Genomic DNA, 15,984 nt, shown 5'->3' with positions numbered 1-15,984 from the left:
CACCCACTTTGCACTGATGATCAGGTGATGAATCTTCTGGTTTTAGTGCATAGCAACACTCATTAGCAAATTTAGTAATTTGCAATATTTGTGGAAGGAAATAAAATCATAGTGCAAAATTAAATCAAGAACTTCTTTGGTCTCACTCTTATTGCTGGCAATGGGACAGTTACTGGAATTCTTTTAACGGATTCTGTGATTGGCATCATGTTGAAACTGGTAGTGCTGAAACTGCACAGCTCTGGTAACCGGAACCTCCTGGGTCTTCTATTTGACGTTTGCAGGCTCTCCCTGGGTTCCTCCTGCACACTCTGCTTTCCTTCCACATTCTAAAGATATGTTAGATGTTTCATCGGTCCTCGTGAAGGCAACTGGGAGGAGGATTAGAAGGCAAGTTGATGGGCATGTTAGAAAATACAGGTCATATAGAAAATAAGTAGGAGAATGGGACTGATGGGTATCATCTGGGAACTAGAATAGATCAGATGGGCAGAATGGCCTCCTTCGTGTCATAAGACAATATGAGATCCGAGAAGGATAATCTGAGCAGTGCAACAATTCCTAAATCAAATGGGAAGTATTAGCACCAATTTGTATGAATTAATCAGCACTAAGTACAAATTCACACATTAATACCCCAGAAAAGATCAGCTTGGATAAATTTTAATTGAGTTTGGGCCTCCAACTTTGAATGAAAGCTAACAGGAAATTAAATCTCAAGAATCTGAGCCTCCTGGCATACCTGTGAAATCTTTATATTTGCCCAAGCTGTTTAAAGCTCAATGGAGGTGGCTCCAGAAGCCAAAATAAACAACAACCCCACCCACCCCTGACATTCCCTCCTCTCCCCCCCCCCCCCCCCCACCACCACCAGGCAGAGTGTACAAAAGCCTGATAGCACCAGGCTCAAGCACTTATAAAGCTATTGAATGCTCCCTCAGTACACGAAGCAGGACTTCTGACTTCACAATCTCTCTCGTTACGTCTTACACCTTATTATCAAAGTACATCTATGTCACCATATACAACCTTGAGATTCATTTACTTGAGGGCATTCTCAATAAATCTGCTGAATAGAAACTATAACAGAATCAATGAAAGGCCACCCTGCTAGAGTGCTCAGCCAGAGTGCAGAAGACATCAAACTGCACAAGTACAAGATGATAAAATAATAATAGTAAATGTTATTTATTCCCGGGATAATTCCCAGGTTGAATCCCAGGATGGCGGGACCGTCATATGTTGAAAGATTGGAGCGACTGGGCTTGTATACACTGGAATTTAGAAGGATGAGAGGGGATCTGATTGAAACATAGAAGATTATTAAGGGATTGGACACGCTAGAGGCAGGAAACAAGTTCCTGATGTTGGGGGAGTCCAGAGCCAAAGGCCACAGTTTAAGAATAAGGGGTAGGCCATTTAGAACAGAGTTGAGGAAAAACTTTTTTCACCCAGAGATTTGTGGATCTATGGAATGCTCTGCATCAGATGGCAGTGGAGGCCAATTCTCTGGATGCTTTCAAGAAAGAGTTAGATAGAACTCTTAAAGATAGCAGAGTCAAGGGATATGGGGAGAAGGCAGGAACGGGGTACTAATTGTGGATGATCAGCCATGATCACAGTGAATGGTGGTGCTGGCTTGAAGGGCTGAACAGCCTACTCCTGCACCTATTGTCTATAACTAAATAAGCAATAAATATCAAGAACACGAGATGAAGAGTCCTTGAAAGTGAGACCATTGGCTGCAGTAACATTTCAATGATGGGGCAAGTGAAGTTGAAAGAAGTTATCCCTTTTGATTCAGGAGCCTAATGGTGGAGGGTTAGTAATTGTTCCTTAACCTAGTGGTGTGAATCCTGAGGCTCCTGTACCTTCCTGCACTGCACTTTCTCAGTCACTGAAAGACTGCAGCATTTTCTGTTACTGTTTTCCTTTGTACTATCTCAATGATCTATGTGGATGGCATGCAAAATAAAGTTTGCCTCTGTACCTGGTGCATGCTACAATAATAAACCAAGTTACTGATTTGCCAGCTGTTGATGTTGCAGCTAGATCCTGCTGAAGTCTGACGGACTTCACTCAGGCAAATACAAATGTTACAGGCTCTGCAAATCCAGCCTGCGCTCGTAGCTTTTCACTACATAATCCCTACTCCTTCAACTCACACCTCAGTTCCAGGCAAGGGCTGCTAGATGAATGCTGACACAACACTAGTGTTTGACTAGAAGCATGCTCTCATCTACGGAGTGCAAATGCAGACACTAGACCCACAGTGAAACCACATGTTATTTGGTCCAATTCCTAGTTAAAATGACCTGTAACTGTTAGTAGTGGTGCCAACACACGCACAACTATTCACAGCTGTAACCAAACTCAGTTAAAAATAGTGCTTCATAGAAAAGTTATTTATGAACACCTAGTTCTGTCCTTTATAATCGGTAACTTTTTTGCTGCAGTTTTCCCTTCTCAGCAGCAGACTGCCAGTGACATGGTTACTGAGCAAAGATTGACATTTTGATTCTAAAGTTCACATAAATTAACTTTCACATACATGGATTAAACTCATCTCAAAGACTAGAAGTTACTTACTTGAAGAGGGACCTTTCTTTTCAGGAATCAAAATCATTTGTACCTATTCAACTTCCCACTAGGTTAAGCAGATTAATTCTTTCACGACAATCTTTATGTATTTTCCTTTCATTAAACTCTTGACAACAAGCACTTTATTTTTATTAATAGAGAAGTGCATGATAGAATACAAATTGATTCTTCGGCCAACTTCCACCAGTTAATATTTGCTTCTTGCCACAATATTAAGCTGCTGATAGAAAACATGATCTAGACTCCTAATTGCCTTTTTGTGCATATGACATGAAGCTTTAAGGGTCAGAGACGATTTCTATCAATCGGTCTCTGGCTCACTTATGGCTGATTAAACCGTGTCACTTAGAATGTACTGCAAATGTCTGATGAAATTGGAAAAGCATGTGTAGACAAAAATCGCCCTCGGAGGGATCCAGACACTTCCTGCCACTCACGCCATTCCCTGCAGATGCCACAGAGCTGCAAGTCACCCTCCCAGGAGAAATGATTCACCTGGAAACAGGGCCAAGCACTGCCAGATGTGTAGGAAACTGCGGAGGACCGACACACTAACACTGTCTCAATTGTGTAGAGCATATGCTTTCAGTCAAGGGTGAAAAATGCAGGCACCAGCACATGCCAAAAGTCTTTTAAGCATGGCCCACCAGTCAGCCTGAAGCTTAACACGCTGATCCTTCGAGTCAGCAGATGTGTGTCACTACAGTGCAAGTCAAGGCTGGTTAAACTATAAAGGAGCTGAGGGACTTGATCCATCCATTCCATTCTGACAAACAAACCATAACACTGTCATTCATTACTGGACTATGCAAAATGTGTTTGTATTCACGCATGTTACTTGCTTTACAATTGCTTCTTTTCACGGCAAAAAGAGTTGAAGTTTAAATGCTGCCTTTGCATTTCCAAACATAATTTTATTGTCTACAGACATTTCCCGTAACCATTCCCTCCTTTTTAAATAGTTCCAAAACAAAAAGCTGATACATAATGACCTCATTATGTCCTGTCTGTCTAAGGCTAATCTTTGTGCACACACCTTGCTATTACAACCATGTAGGAAGGTTGCACATTTATACTGAACAGGGTACAAAAGCCAAGCAAAAATTCAGTCAGCAGTCAAAGTGATGAAGAAACATGACACGAATTTCAGACGTCTTATGTTTAAAATTCACAATGAAAGTACATACTTTAATAGTTGGCTTTCATACAAGCAGTCTCACTGAATGGAGTATATAACACTTCCAGCACTTGGGTTCCTGTGTGTTACAGTTACAAGTTGTTAACAAGATAGTTTGGAATAAATAGTTTTTCTTAATCTAACTCCATAAATGTGCACCAAATTTAGCTGTCAGATTTCAGAACCCATGTCAAGAAATTATTTGGCGCATTCAAAACATTTTTCTTTCAAAATTCAATACTAATTATTTTTGTGAAAAAAACAATATATTCACTTTCCCCGCAGAATAAAGCTACAAGTGTTACTTAGGGTTTATTTTTATAAAGCAAATATAAAGATTAATGTGACATATCCCAGGAAATGTATGAACTAACATGACTGCTGGGTATTTAAAGTCTGTGTTATTTTAATATGAACAAACACTGACAAAGTCGCCTGATCTGACAATGATCTGACTTTATTAAAGGGATTGTGAATACCAATTGTTTGGCAATGCTGACATTTGTATAAGGAACATATACAGCATAAAATAATTAAGGGCGGCAACAACAACCACAGTTTGAATTTGTATCGTGGTTTTGACTTGGTCATCCGTCCCCAGGCTCTTCACAAAATCTGACACCAAGTTATGTGATAAGTTCCGTGATCAAAAGCTTGGTCGAAAAGGTTGGTTTCACGGTGTTTCTTAAAGAAGGGCAGAACAAAAAGGGTGGAGGGGTTTACGAAGAGAATTCCAGAGCGCAGGGCAGTGGCCGAATACTTAGACACAAGCGGCAGAGTCATGGATATCAGAGACGTGAAGAGGCCAGAAACAGGACTGCACAAATCTCAGAGGGTTTAGACGGAGAAGCTTAGCAATGAAGAGATCCGAAAGCGGGGCTGGGAGTACTTAGTCAGATCACGTCAGCTCAGAAGCAATATGATTAAAACTACAGAACCTAAATAGGTAGACAGTGCTGTCAGATCAGGTTTACATTGCCTGCAGTCACAAAACTGCTCATCAAGATGCGACAAGGTTGGAATTTTTTTCAAACATAAATACACGATACTGGCTGCAGTTAACTGTGTGGGCAGCCTACAAGATCTGCGTAAATGTGGCAAAATGCTCCCTGGAGTTAACGGCGTAAACAATGTACGGCACCATCTGAGGATAACAGCAAACAATTACGCAGTCCAGTCCGGAATTACGCTGGTGTAGTGGTTAGCACATTGCTTTACCGTACCAGCAACGTGGGTTCAGTTCCCACCATTGCCTGTAAGAAGATGTACGTTCTCCCCATGACTGTGTGGGTTTCCTCCCACAGTCCAAAGACGTACCAGTTGGTAGGTTAATTGGGCATTGTGAATTGTCACATAATTAGGCTAGGATTAAATCAGCTGGGCGCAGCAGCTTAAAGGGCTGGAAGGACTATTCTGTACTGTATCTCAATGAATGAATAAATAAATATACTGTTTGGAGATAACATAAGAAAATATGATTAGGAGCTGGCCCCTCAGCCTGCCCTGCCACTCTACATGATCATGGCTGATCTATCCTAGGCTTTGACTCCACTTCTGGGCCAGTCCTACAACTCACAATGCCCCTCTATGTACTGTAGCCTGACATTTACCACTTAAGCAATATATAAAGCTGCTTGGAGTTAATATTGTAAACAATCCCAAATACATTTTGGAATTAACTATGTAAACTATACCCAGTAGTGATCCATTGGGGAATATGGGCAGGCAGGCTGGAACTAATTTAAGGTGAAGACTTAACAAAAACTTCCAACCTTGATTTGGAAGACCACAGTATACTTTTGGAAGAGAGAAGCTTCAGGTCTGTTCAGATATCTTCTATAAAAGAGACAAGTGAAAAGTCCTACTTTGTCTTTCCCAACTCCCCTACAATGAGGGATGGCAGTGCCTTTCCACTCCAGATCTCCACCCATTGAATGCATCACATGCACAGATCTCCAGCCTCAACCCACCAGCCTAGAAATACTTCCATATAATTTTGGAAAAGGGCTACACTGTTGAAGATTGCACTAACCCAGAACAGACCAATTATATGTATATTCCAGGAAATTCAGACCCGATTTATTTATACAGGGAGTTTCTTTTGCTTCACTCCTTTACTCAAGCATAAAAGTTAGCTAAATTTATTTCAGAGCAACACACACAAAATGCTTGAGAAATTCAGCAAATCAGGCAGCATCTATGAAGGGGAATGATCAGTGACAATTTGGGCCAAGATCCTTCAACACAAAAGGAAGAAACTAGAATAAGGTGGGGGATGGAAAAGAATAAAGCTGTCCCATGATAGGTTAAATCAGGTGAGGGGGAAGGTGAGTGGTTTGGGGAGGGGGATGAAATAAGAAGCTGGGAGGTGATTGGCTGAAGAGGTAAAGGGCTGAAGAAGGAATCTAATTGAAGAGGACAGTAGATGATGGAAGAAAGGGAGGGAGGACGGGAACCAGAAGGAGGTGATGAGAAAAGGAGGGGTGTCCAAGAATTTATGTCAGTCTTAGTTCAATGTGCAAAATATATTGGCATGAAAATTTCAACCTCATTCATCTGCAAACACAACAACTCTTACCTACTGATCAGATAATCAGAATCAGAAACAGATTTACTATCACCAGCATATGTTGTGAAATTTGTTGACTTTGCAGCAGCAGTATAAGCAAAACATAATAATAGAGAAAAAAACTTAATTACAGTAGGTATGTATATTAAATAGTTAAATAAGTAGTGCAAAAATAAAGCAGTGAGGTAGCTTTAGGCTTCAAGGGGAAGACGCCTGAGTATGTGCCTTTATGATTCTGTACCCCCTTCCTAATGGTAGCAGTGAGAACAAGACATAATCTGGACGATAGGGGTCCTCAATGATGGATGCCACCTTTTTGAGGCATCGTTTCTTGAAGGTGTCCTGGATACTACGGAGGCCAGTGCCCACGATGGAGTTGACTGAGTTTACAACTCTCTGCAGCTTACTTCGATCCCGTGCAGTAGCCTCCTACAGTGTGGAGTGTAGTGTGGAGAAGCAGAGGGATCTGGGGCTACATGTCCACAGATCCCTGAAAGTTGCCTCACAGGCAGATAGGGTAGTTAAGAAAGCTTATGGAGTGTTAGCTTTCATAAGTCGAGGGATAGCGTTTAAGAGTCGCAGGGTAATGATGCAGCTCTATAAAACTCTGGTTAGTCCACACTTGGAGTACTGTGTCCAGTTCTCGTCACCTCACTATAGGAAGGATGTGGAAGCATTGGAAAGGGTACAGAGGAGATTTACCAGGATGCTGCCTGGTTTAGAGAGTATGCATTATGATCAGAGATTAAGGGAGCTAGGGCTTTACTCTTTGGAGAGAAGGAGGATGAGAGGAGATGTGATAGAGGTATACAAGATATTAAGAGGAATAGATAGAGTGGACAGCCAGCGCCTCTTCCCCAGGCCACCACTGCTCAGTACAAGAGGACATGGCTTTAAGGTAAGGGGTGGAAAGTTCAAGGGGGATATTAGAGGAAGGTTTTTTTTGCTCAGAGTGGTTGGTGTGTGGAATGCACTGCCTGAGTCACTGGTGGAGGCAGATACACTAGTGAAGTTTAAGAGACGACTAGACAGGCATATGGAGTATTTTAAGGTGGGGGAGTTGATATGGGAGGCAGGGTTTAAGGGTCGGCACAACATTGTGGGCCGAAGGGCCTGTACTGTGTTGCGTTGTTCTATGTTCAGACAGTGATGCAGCCAGTTAGAATGCTCTCCATGGTACATCTGTAGTAAGTAGAGTCTTCTTTGCTGATATAACCAAATCTTCTCAAACTCCGAATGAAATACAGCCACCGTCTTGCCTTCTTTGCAGCTGTGTTGAGTCTAGGATAAATCCTCAGAGATGTCGACACCCAGGAACTTAAAATTGCTCCCTCTTTCCACTTCTGATCCTGCAATGAGGACTGGTGTGTGTTCCCTCGTCTTACCCCTTCTGAAGTCCACAATCAGTTCTTTGGTCTTACTGACTTGGATGCTGCGACACCTCTCAGCGAGCCGATATATTATCATATACACAAGTGTATGTATGTACAGACTCAGTGATAAACTTGTCATCACAGAGACATAGCATCGTCTAGGCAGCATTCACAAGAAATGATAAGTTAAACATTTTTGTTACAAGAGAACACAATTAGAACAAAAAATGTCTATTTTAGTGCAAAGTGGTCAAAGTGATCATGCTGTCACTAAATTGTAGTAATTAGGGTTTTGCCAGTTGGTTCAAGAACCAAATGGTTAAAGAGAACCAGCAAATCTTGAATCTGACAGTGTGGGACTTCAGGCTTCTGTATCTCCTGCCCGATGGTAGCTCTGAAAAGATGGCATAATGATAGATGTTACCTACTTGAGACAGGGCTTCCTGTAGATACTACCAATGGTGGGGAGTTATGTGCCCATGGCATATCAGGCAGGATCTACTATTCTTTGCAGCTTCTTAGATTCCAGTGCTTTTGAGTTGTCATACCAGACCATCATGCAACAAGTTAGGACATTATCAACAGTACATTTGTATAGGTTGAAGATCCCTAACCGCCAAAGAAAGTAAAGCTGCTGGTGCGTCTTCTTAATGATTGTGTCTGTGTGCTGGACCCAGGACAAGTCATCCAGTATCTTAACGCTCAGGATTTACAGCTGCTGATTCTCTCCACTGCCAACCCTGCAACGTTAACTGACGCGTTTGCCCTCATTCTCCTTTCTGAGGTCAGCAATCAGCTCTTTAGTTTCGGTGATGCTGAGCAAGAGGTTGTGATGCACCATCAATAACTCACACTGAGACGTAGGCGAGATATCGGCTTTTATTGACTGGAAGAAGGAACCAGGAGTGAGTGTCTATCATACAAGGTCCTGGAGACTGAGGCCGATCTTCAGGCCGCAGGTCTCCTTTATACAGGGGCCTGTGGGAGGAGCCACAGGAGCAGTCAGCAGGGGCGTGTCCCGACAGGCACATAGTTCACCACATTCACCCCCCCTTCGTTTGAAAAAGTCCTCATGTAGCGAAGGTTCTTACAAGTCAAGCCGATCAGGCGGTCGAATCTGTCGCTGCGATCTACGTAGCACCGGCTGTGACCGCATAGGTGCCGGCAACATTGGCGATTGCACAGGGGACGGGGGTTGCGCGTGTTCTTGCCCACTAGGCGCCGGTGAACCCTCATGCATGTGCGAGGCGCCTGGTATAAATGCGTACGAAACGCCCGGTATACAAGTGTCGTGAGGAGTCTGTGTAGGGCCTGGTGAGTACGGTGTCACCTCTGGTGCAGGGTTCACAGTTACCGGAGAGCCTTCAGGGTAGTGGTCTGCTGCACCTGCGGGTGCCAGGTCGCGGATGGAGACCGTGTCCTCCCGCCCATCAGGTAAGACCACGTAAGCATACTGGGGGTTCGCATGGAGAAGGTGAACCCTCTCCACCAGCGGGGAGTATTTATTGCTCCTCACATGTTTCCGGAGCAGCACTGGCCCCGGGGACGTCAGCCAAACTGGTAGGGTGGTCCCAGTGACAGACTTCCTGGGAAAAGAGAATAGGCGTTCGTGAGGGGTGGCATTGGTGGACGTACATAACAGAGAGCGGATAGAGTGCAGTGCCTCAGGGAGGACCTCCTGCCATCGAGAGACCGGCAACCCTTTGGACTTAAGGGCTAAAAGTGTGGCCTTCCACACTGTGGCATTCTCCCGCTCTACCTGGCCATTACCCCGGGGATTATAACTCGTGGTCCGACTGGTAGCAATGCCCCTAGCTAGCAAGTACTGGCGCAGCTCCTCACTCATAAAGGAGGACCCTCTATCACTGTGGATATAGCAGGGATACCCGAACAGAGTGAAGAGCTGGCGCAGGGCTTTTATGACGGACGTGGCAGTGGTGTCGGGGCAGGGGATGGCAAAGGGGAACCGTGAGAACTCGTCAATAACACTGAGAAAATAGACATTGCGGTCAGTGGAGGGAAGGGGGCCCTTAAAGTCAACACTCAGGCGTTCAAAAGGGCGGGTGGCCTTGACAAGTTGTGCCGTGTCAGGACAGTAGAAGTGCGGTTTGCACTCGGCACAAATTTGGCAGTCCCTGGTCATCGTCCTGATGTCCTCCAGGGAGTACGGCAGGTTCCGAGCTTTCACAAAATGGTAAAATCGGGTGACCCGCGGATGGCAAAGTTGTGCATGAAGGGCGTACAGCTGGTCGAGCTGTGTGCTAGCACATGTTCCCCGGGATAGGGCATCAGGGGGCTCATTGAGTCTGCCAGGCCGGTACAGGATATCACAGGTGTAGGTGGAGAGTTCTATCCTCCACCGCAAAATCTTATCATTTTTGATCTTGCCCCGCTGTTGGTTGCTGAACAGGAACGCAACCGAGCGCTGGTCGGTCAGCACAGTGAATCTTTTGCCAGCAAGATAGTGCCTCCAGTGCCTAACAGCCTCCACTATGGCCTGGGCTTCTTTCTCCACCGCGGAGTGCCGAATTTCAGAGCCTTGGAGGGTGCGAGAAAAGAATGCTACTGGTCTGCCTTCCTGATTAAGGGTAGCAGCCAGAGCGAAATCGGAGGCATCACACTCCACTTGGAAGGGAGTGGTCTCGTCCACTGCATGCATCGTAGCTTTGGCAATGTCCGCTTTAATGCAGTTGAAGGCCGCGCAGGCCTCAGCAGAGAGGGGAAACGAGGTAGACTTGACCAGGGGGCGAGCCTTGTCTGCGTAATGGGGGACCCATTGGGCGTAATAGGAAAAAAACCCCAGGCACCGTCTGAGGGCCTTGAGAGTGGTGGGAAAAGGGAGCTCTAACAGGGGGCGCATACGTTCGGGATCAGGCCCAATAACCCCGTTTTCCACGACATACCCAAGTATAGCAAGGCGGGTGGTACCAAAAACACACTTGTCCCTGTTATAAGTAAGGTTCAGAGCTGCGGCCACTTGGAGAAACCGTTGGAGGTTGGCGTCGTGATCTGGCCTGTCATGACCACAGATGGTGATGTTATCCAGATAGGGAAATGTGGCCTGCAGTTGGTACTGGTCCACCATCCGGTCCATTTCCCTCTGGAAGACAGAGACACCATTCGTGACACCGAAAGGGACGCGCAGGAAGTGATAGAGCCGGCCGCCCGCCTCGAAGGCGGTGTAGGGGCGGTCCTCTGGGCAGATGGGGAGCTGGTGATAAGCGGATTTCAGATCTATTGTCGAGTACACCTTATACTGAGCAATCTGGTTGACCATATCCGCGATGCAGGGTAGGGGGTATGCGTCAAGCTGCGTAAACCTATTGATGGTTTGACTATAGTCCACCACCATCCTATTTTTCTGCCCAGTCCGAACAACAACCACCTGGGCCCTCCAAGGGCTTGTGCTCGGCTCAATGATCCCCTCCCTGAGCAGCCGCTGCACCTCCGACTGAATGAAGGCCCGGTCCCCCGCGCTGTACCTCCTGCTTTTGGTTGCCACAGGTTTACAGTCGGGGGTCAGGTTGGCGAACAGCGGTGGGGGAGGGATCTTGAGAGTGGAGAGGCTGCAAGTGTCGGTAGCGCAGCTGTTGGCCTGGTTCTGGATGGGATGTGTGTGTCCGTGTGTGTGTGTGGTCAGTAGCGGGGTATGTGAAGAAGTCCCACAAAACTGAGGATTCTTGACAGTGAGTGGTGGGAGGGGCCCGTCGTATTCCATAGTCACACTTTCGAGATGGCTCTGGAAGTCCAGCCCCAATAGCACAGGTGCACACAGATTAGGCATGACCAGCAGTTCAAAGTCCCGATATTCTGTGCCTTGCACCACCAAAGTCGCTACACAACCCGCCCGGATGTCTGCGGACTGCGACCCAGAGGCCAAATGGAACCTCCGACTGACCGGCCGCGTTGCAAGTCCGCAGCGTTGCACTGTGTCCGGGTGAATAAAACTCCCAGTGCTGCCCGTGTCAAACAGGCATCCAGTCCAGTGCCCCTCCACCTGGATGTCCATCATGGATCTTGCAAGCTGGTGTGGGGCGCTTTGGTCGAGAGTCACAGTGGCCAGAGTTGGATCGCCGTCGGGGTAACCGGTCAGCATCGGAGGGTCGGGGGCGGGGCATGCTGACGTCGACAAAGATGGCCGCCCACATCCCGGCATGCAAGATGGCGGCCCCCACGTTTCACCCGCAGCGCTGCACTCCGCTCGAGGTTGAGACTTACAGACCTTGGCGAAGTGGCCCCGCTTTCCGCAGCTGGAGCAGGTCGCTTCTCGCGCTGGACAGTGTTGTCGAGGATGTTTCTTTTGGCCACAGAAATAACAAAGCACGAGTTTCTTACGGGCCACAGCCGTGGTCTGGGTCGGGGAGCTCGTGGAATGGCGACTGGCGGCGGCGTTGGCGAATTCGCTCCCGGGAGCCGGCGGTGGCGGGGTCTGAGGCGTCCACGAAACCGGCGGGGAATCGCGCGACTGGACAGCGTCGGCGTTATGCCGCGCAGCTTCTAGAGCGTTGGCCTTCTCTATCGCCGAGCTTAAGGTAAGATCCAAGTTCTCCAGCAGTCGCTGGCGCATGTACACTGACCTCAGTCCCGTCACAAAGGCGTCTCGCACCAGCAGCTCCGCATGCTGTTCTGCCGTGAGCGTCTTGCAGTCGCAAGGTCGGACGAGTGTCTGTAGTGCTCGGAGAAACTCAGCGCACGATTCGCCAGGCCGCTGTTGCCGGGTAGCTAAGCGATGTCTTGCGTAGACGGTGTTCACCGGCCGCAGGTACTGTCGTTTGAGGGCGTCCAGTGCCCCTTCGTAGGTCGGCAGGTCCCGGATAAAGGAGTAAACTTTGGAGGAGACCCTCGAGAGTAGGATTCTGTGCATAACGGCGGGTTCAGTCGCACGAAGCTCCGCCAAGTACGATTGGAAGCATGCAAGCCAGTGTTCAAAAGCGAGAGCCGCGTCGGGGTCTTGAGGGTCCAAATCCAACCGGTCCGGACGCAAAACGGGTTCCATGTTTTAAAACTTCCAGTCAATAAAATTGATGCACCATCAATAACTCACACTGAGACGTAGGCGAGATATCGGCTTTTATTGACTGGAAGAAGGAACCAGGAGTGAGTGTCTATCATACAAGGTCCTGGAGACTGAGGCCGATCTTCAGGCCGCAGGTCTCCTTTATACAGGGGCCTGTGGGAGGAGCCACAGGAGCAGTCAGCAGGGGCGTGTCCCGACAGGCACATAGTTCACCACAGGTTGCTTCTGTGACACCGCTCAACCAGGTGACCTACCTCACTCACAGTCACCTTCTAATTCTGAGCGTCAGGCTGCCGCTCGAATTTACCACATCGCAGAAACTGTCATCACTCTTACATTAGGGAACTCACCAAAATGCCATCATCAAGAAAAGAACATTGGGACATGGGCTGCCACAACTGGGAGTGCCGCTGCCTTACCGCTAGAGCAATGCAGGTTTGTGTTGACTTCCAGTCCCGTCTGAGTGGAGTCTGCATGTTGTCCCTGTCACAACGTGGATTTCTTCCGATTGCTCAGGTTTCTTCCCACCCATAAGGGAGGTTAGTGGGTTAATTTCCCCCACTGTAAGCTGCCCCAAGATGGAGGCAGGAGAATCAAGACCAAGTTGACGGCGATATGAATGAGAATAGGTGACAAAGGAAAGTGGGAAGACAGCTTTGTTCAGAACCTGCACAGACACTGAGCAACTGGCTTTCTTTAAAGTCATAAGAATATACAAACATGGTCAAAGTAAGTAAAAAGAAAAGCAAGGATAGGCAAACCAGCCTTCCACAATTCTAAAAGATCATGGCTGATCTCTTATCTTCGCAGCAGCTCCTACACTAATCCCATAAACCTTGATTACTTTAATATATATACTAAATATAAAAACTAACTGCCTCTAGAATATCGTCGGCAACCAAGCATCTGCTATCCTCTTGTGTACAGAATTCAAAAGAGTCACTGGACTCTAAGTGAAGAATCCCTGTGAAGAATGGTAGACTCCTTACTCTGACCCATGGTTCCATACAGGTCCAAAAGGAGAAACATCCACTTCGTATTGATGCTGTCATGCTCCTTAAATGTCTGTTTCAATGAGATAAGATACTACATAGAAATATATGAAGCATTTTGATAAAAAATTAACTTTGAACTTTCAGATCACCTTACCTTCATCAGAACGGTGAGGAGTGTAGACTCAGTTTTCTGTATCGCCCATCATACAACAAACCTACCATCCCCAACACATCCTAGTGACCCTTTATTACATTCTTTCAAATGCAGCATAACATTTTGCAGATTGAGAGACCAGGCCTGTGCTACAATCCAGATGCTCTCTCAGGAAAGCTTTATATACTTGGAGCAAGGGACACAGTTGGCCTGCCTTCATCTTACCCCTTAATATGCTAGATGCTAGAGACCCTCTGGACACCAACACCTTTAAGTCCCTCACCATTTAAAAATTACTTTGCCTCTCTTCCTCCCACCCTAGCCAAAACGACCATATAAATTCTTCCACATTATATTCTACCCACTATCTTTGACAAATCTCTGAGCTGATCCACATTCAGTGTCTCTACTTTCTTAGTCTGCAGAGATTCAGCACGTCATCAAAAACCTTGACAAACTCCTACAGATGTGTTGTGGTAAGTGTATTGACCGACCTGGTATGGGAACACCAATGCCTTTGAACAGAAAATCCTACAAAAGGTAGTGGATTTGACCCAGTAAATCACAGTTAAAGCCCTCCCAGCATTGAGCACATCTACATGAAATGCTGTGATAAAAAAGCAGCTTCCATTGTCAAAGATTCTCACCACCCAGGCCATGCTTTTTTCTCGCTGCTGCCATCTGGTAAAAAAAATGTAAGTGCCTCAGGACTCACACCACCAGGTTCAAGAATCTCTCAACCATTGGGCTTTTGAACAATAACTACATTCATCTATTGAGATGTTCCCACAAATGATGATCTCAACTTAAGGACTCTTTATCTTGCTATTATTTATTGCTATTTATTTATATTTTCAGTTGCACACTTCGTTGTCTTCTATGTTCTTGTTCTTTCACTGATCCTGTTTATAGTTAATGTTCTATAGATTTGCTAAGAATTCCTGCAGGAAAAAGAATCTCGGAGTTGTATGTAGTGATATGCATGTACTCTGATAATCAATGTTACTTTGAAAATTGAACATTGAAATTCTGCCTGATTTCCTTATAGCTAACTCAGCCACCCAGTTTTGAATTATTAGCAGACTGGGATATGTGACACTTGCTTCCCTGATCCAAGTCATTGAATAGCTGAGATTCCACTACTAATCCCTACTAGTCCTTACCCCTCAGACCAAAATTATCGGTTTTTTTCCTACTCTGTTTTCAGCTCATTAAGCACTCTTCAATTTTCACCAGTTTATTACCTTCCCATTATGTGGTTTGTGAGCCTCTGGGTAGGCCTAATGTCTGTGGGTCTACAAGTCAGAGCCAGGAACTGGATATCTGTGACTCAGAGTCTGGGGCCAAGCACTTGAGGCCCAGACACGGCCTGTCCTGCGACTGGAGGCCTGACTGTGTGTGTGAGTGGGTGGGAATGGGGCCTATTTTGTTTTGTTGTTGCTGCTGCTGCTGCTTATGCAATTCTGCTGAACATTGACAGCATCCTATGTGGGGGCCAGAATGTGTGGTTGCACTTGTGGGCTATCCCGGAACATCCTTAGGTTGTAACGTATTTCATTATATGCTCATGTGATAAGTAAATGAATATGAAGTTAATTTTATGTTGCATCTTATTGAAAACCCTCCAAATACAGTCAATCGATTCACTCTTACCCATTCTGCATCTCATTACTTTAAAAAATTCAATCAGATTTGTCAAACGTGACTTGCCTCATCAACTCGTACTCAGCTCCCAAAGTCTATTATCATTTTCAAAGCGCCTTGTCACTACTTCCTTGATAAGAGATCCGAGTATTCTCCCGACAACTGATGTCTGACTAACTGGGCTTTGGTTCCCAGTCTCCTCTCAGCCTTCTTCCTCAAAGCTTCGCTACCTTCCAATCATTGGGAACCAATCTATAAGTTACGGAATTCTAAAAGCTGTTTTGCGCAAACCCCATCTCCATTCCCATTTCCTTCAAAACACTGGAACAAGATGTTACCAGGAACATAGCTGTATTATATTTTAGTCCCACTTTATTCCCCCCCCCCAATACTGGTTATTTAACTGATGTTAATTTCTTTCAAATCTTCACTTACTCTAAATGTGTTTCTGTTT

The 15,984-nt window shown here is 46.0% G+C and overlaps 1 protein-coding gene across 1 annotated transcript in view; it reads right to left on the bottom strand.

Annotated features, from left to right (window-relative positions):
• Positions 1-15,984, bottom strand: part of LOC132382451 (zinc finger protein basonuclin-2-like) — a 318,584-nt gene that overhangs the window by 218,682 nt on the left and 83,918 nt on the right. The gene's annotated exons all lie outside the window — the stretch shown is intronic.

This window comes from Hypanus sabinus, chromosome 28, assembly GCF_030144855.1.
Source record: "Hypanus sabinus isolate sHypSab1 chromosome 28, sHypSab1.hap1, whole genome shotgun sequence".
Classification (NCBI taxonomy): Eukaryota; Metazoa; Chordata; class Chondrichthyes; order Myliobatiformes; family Dasyatidae; genus Hypanus; species Hypanus sabinus.
Note: the sequence above shows the minus strand (reverse complement) of the source record. Positions and strands in the feature narration are given on the sequence as shown.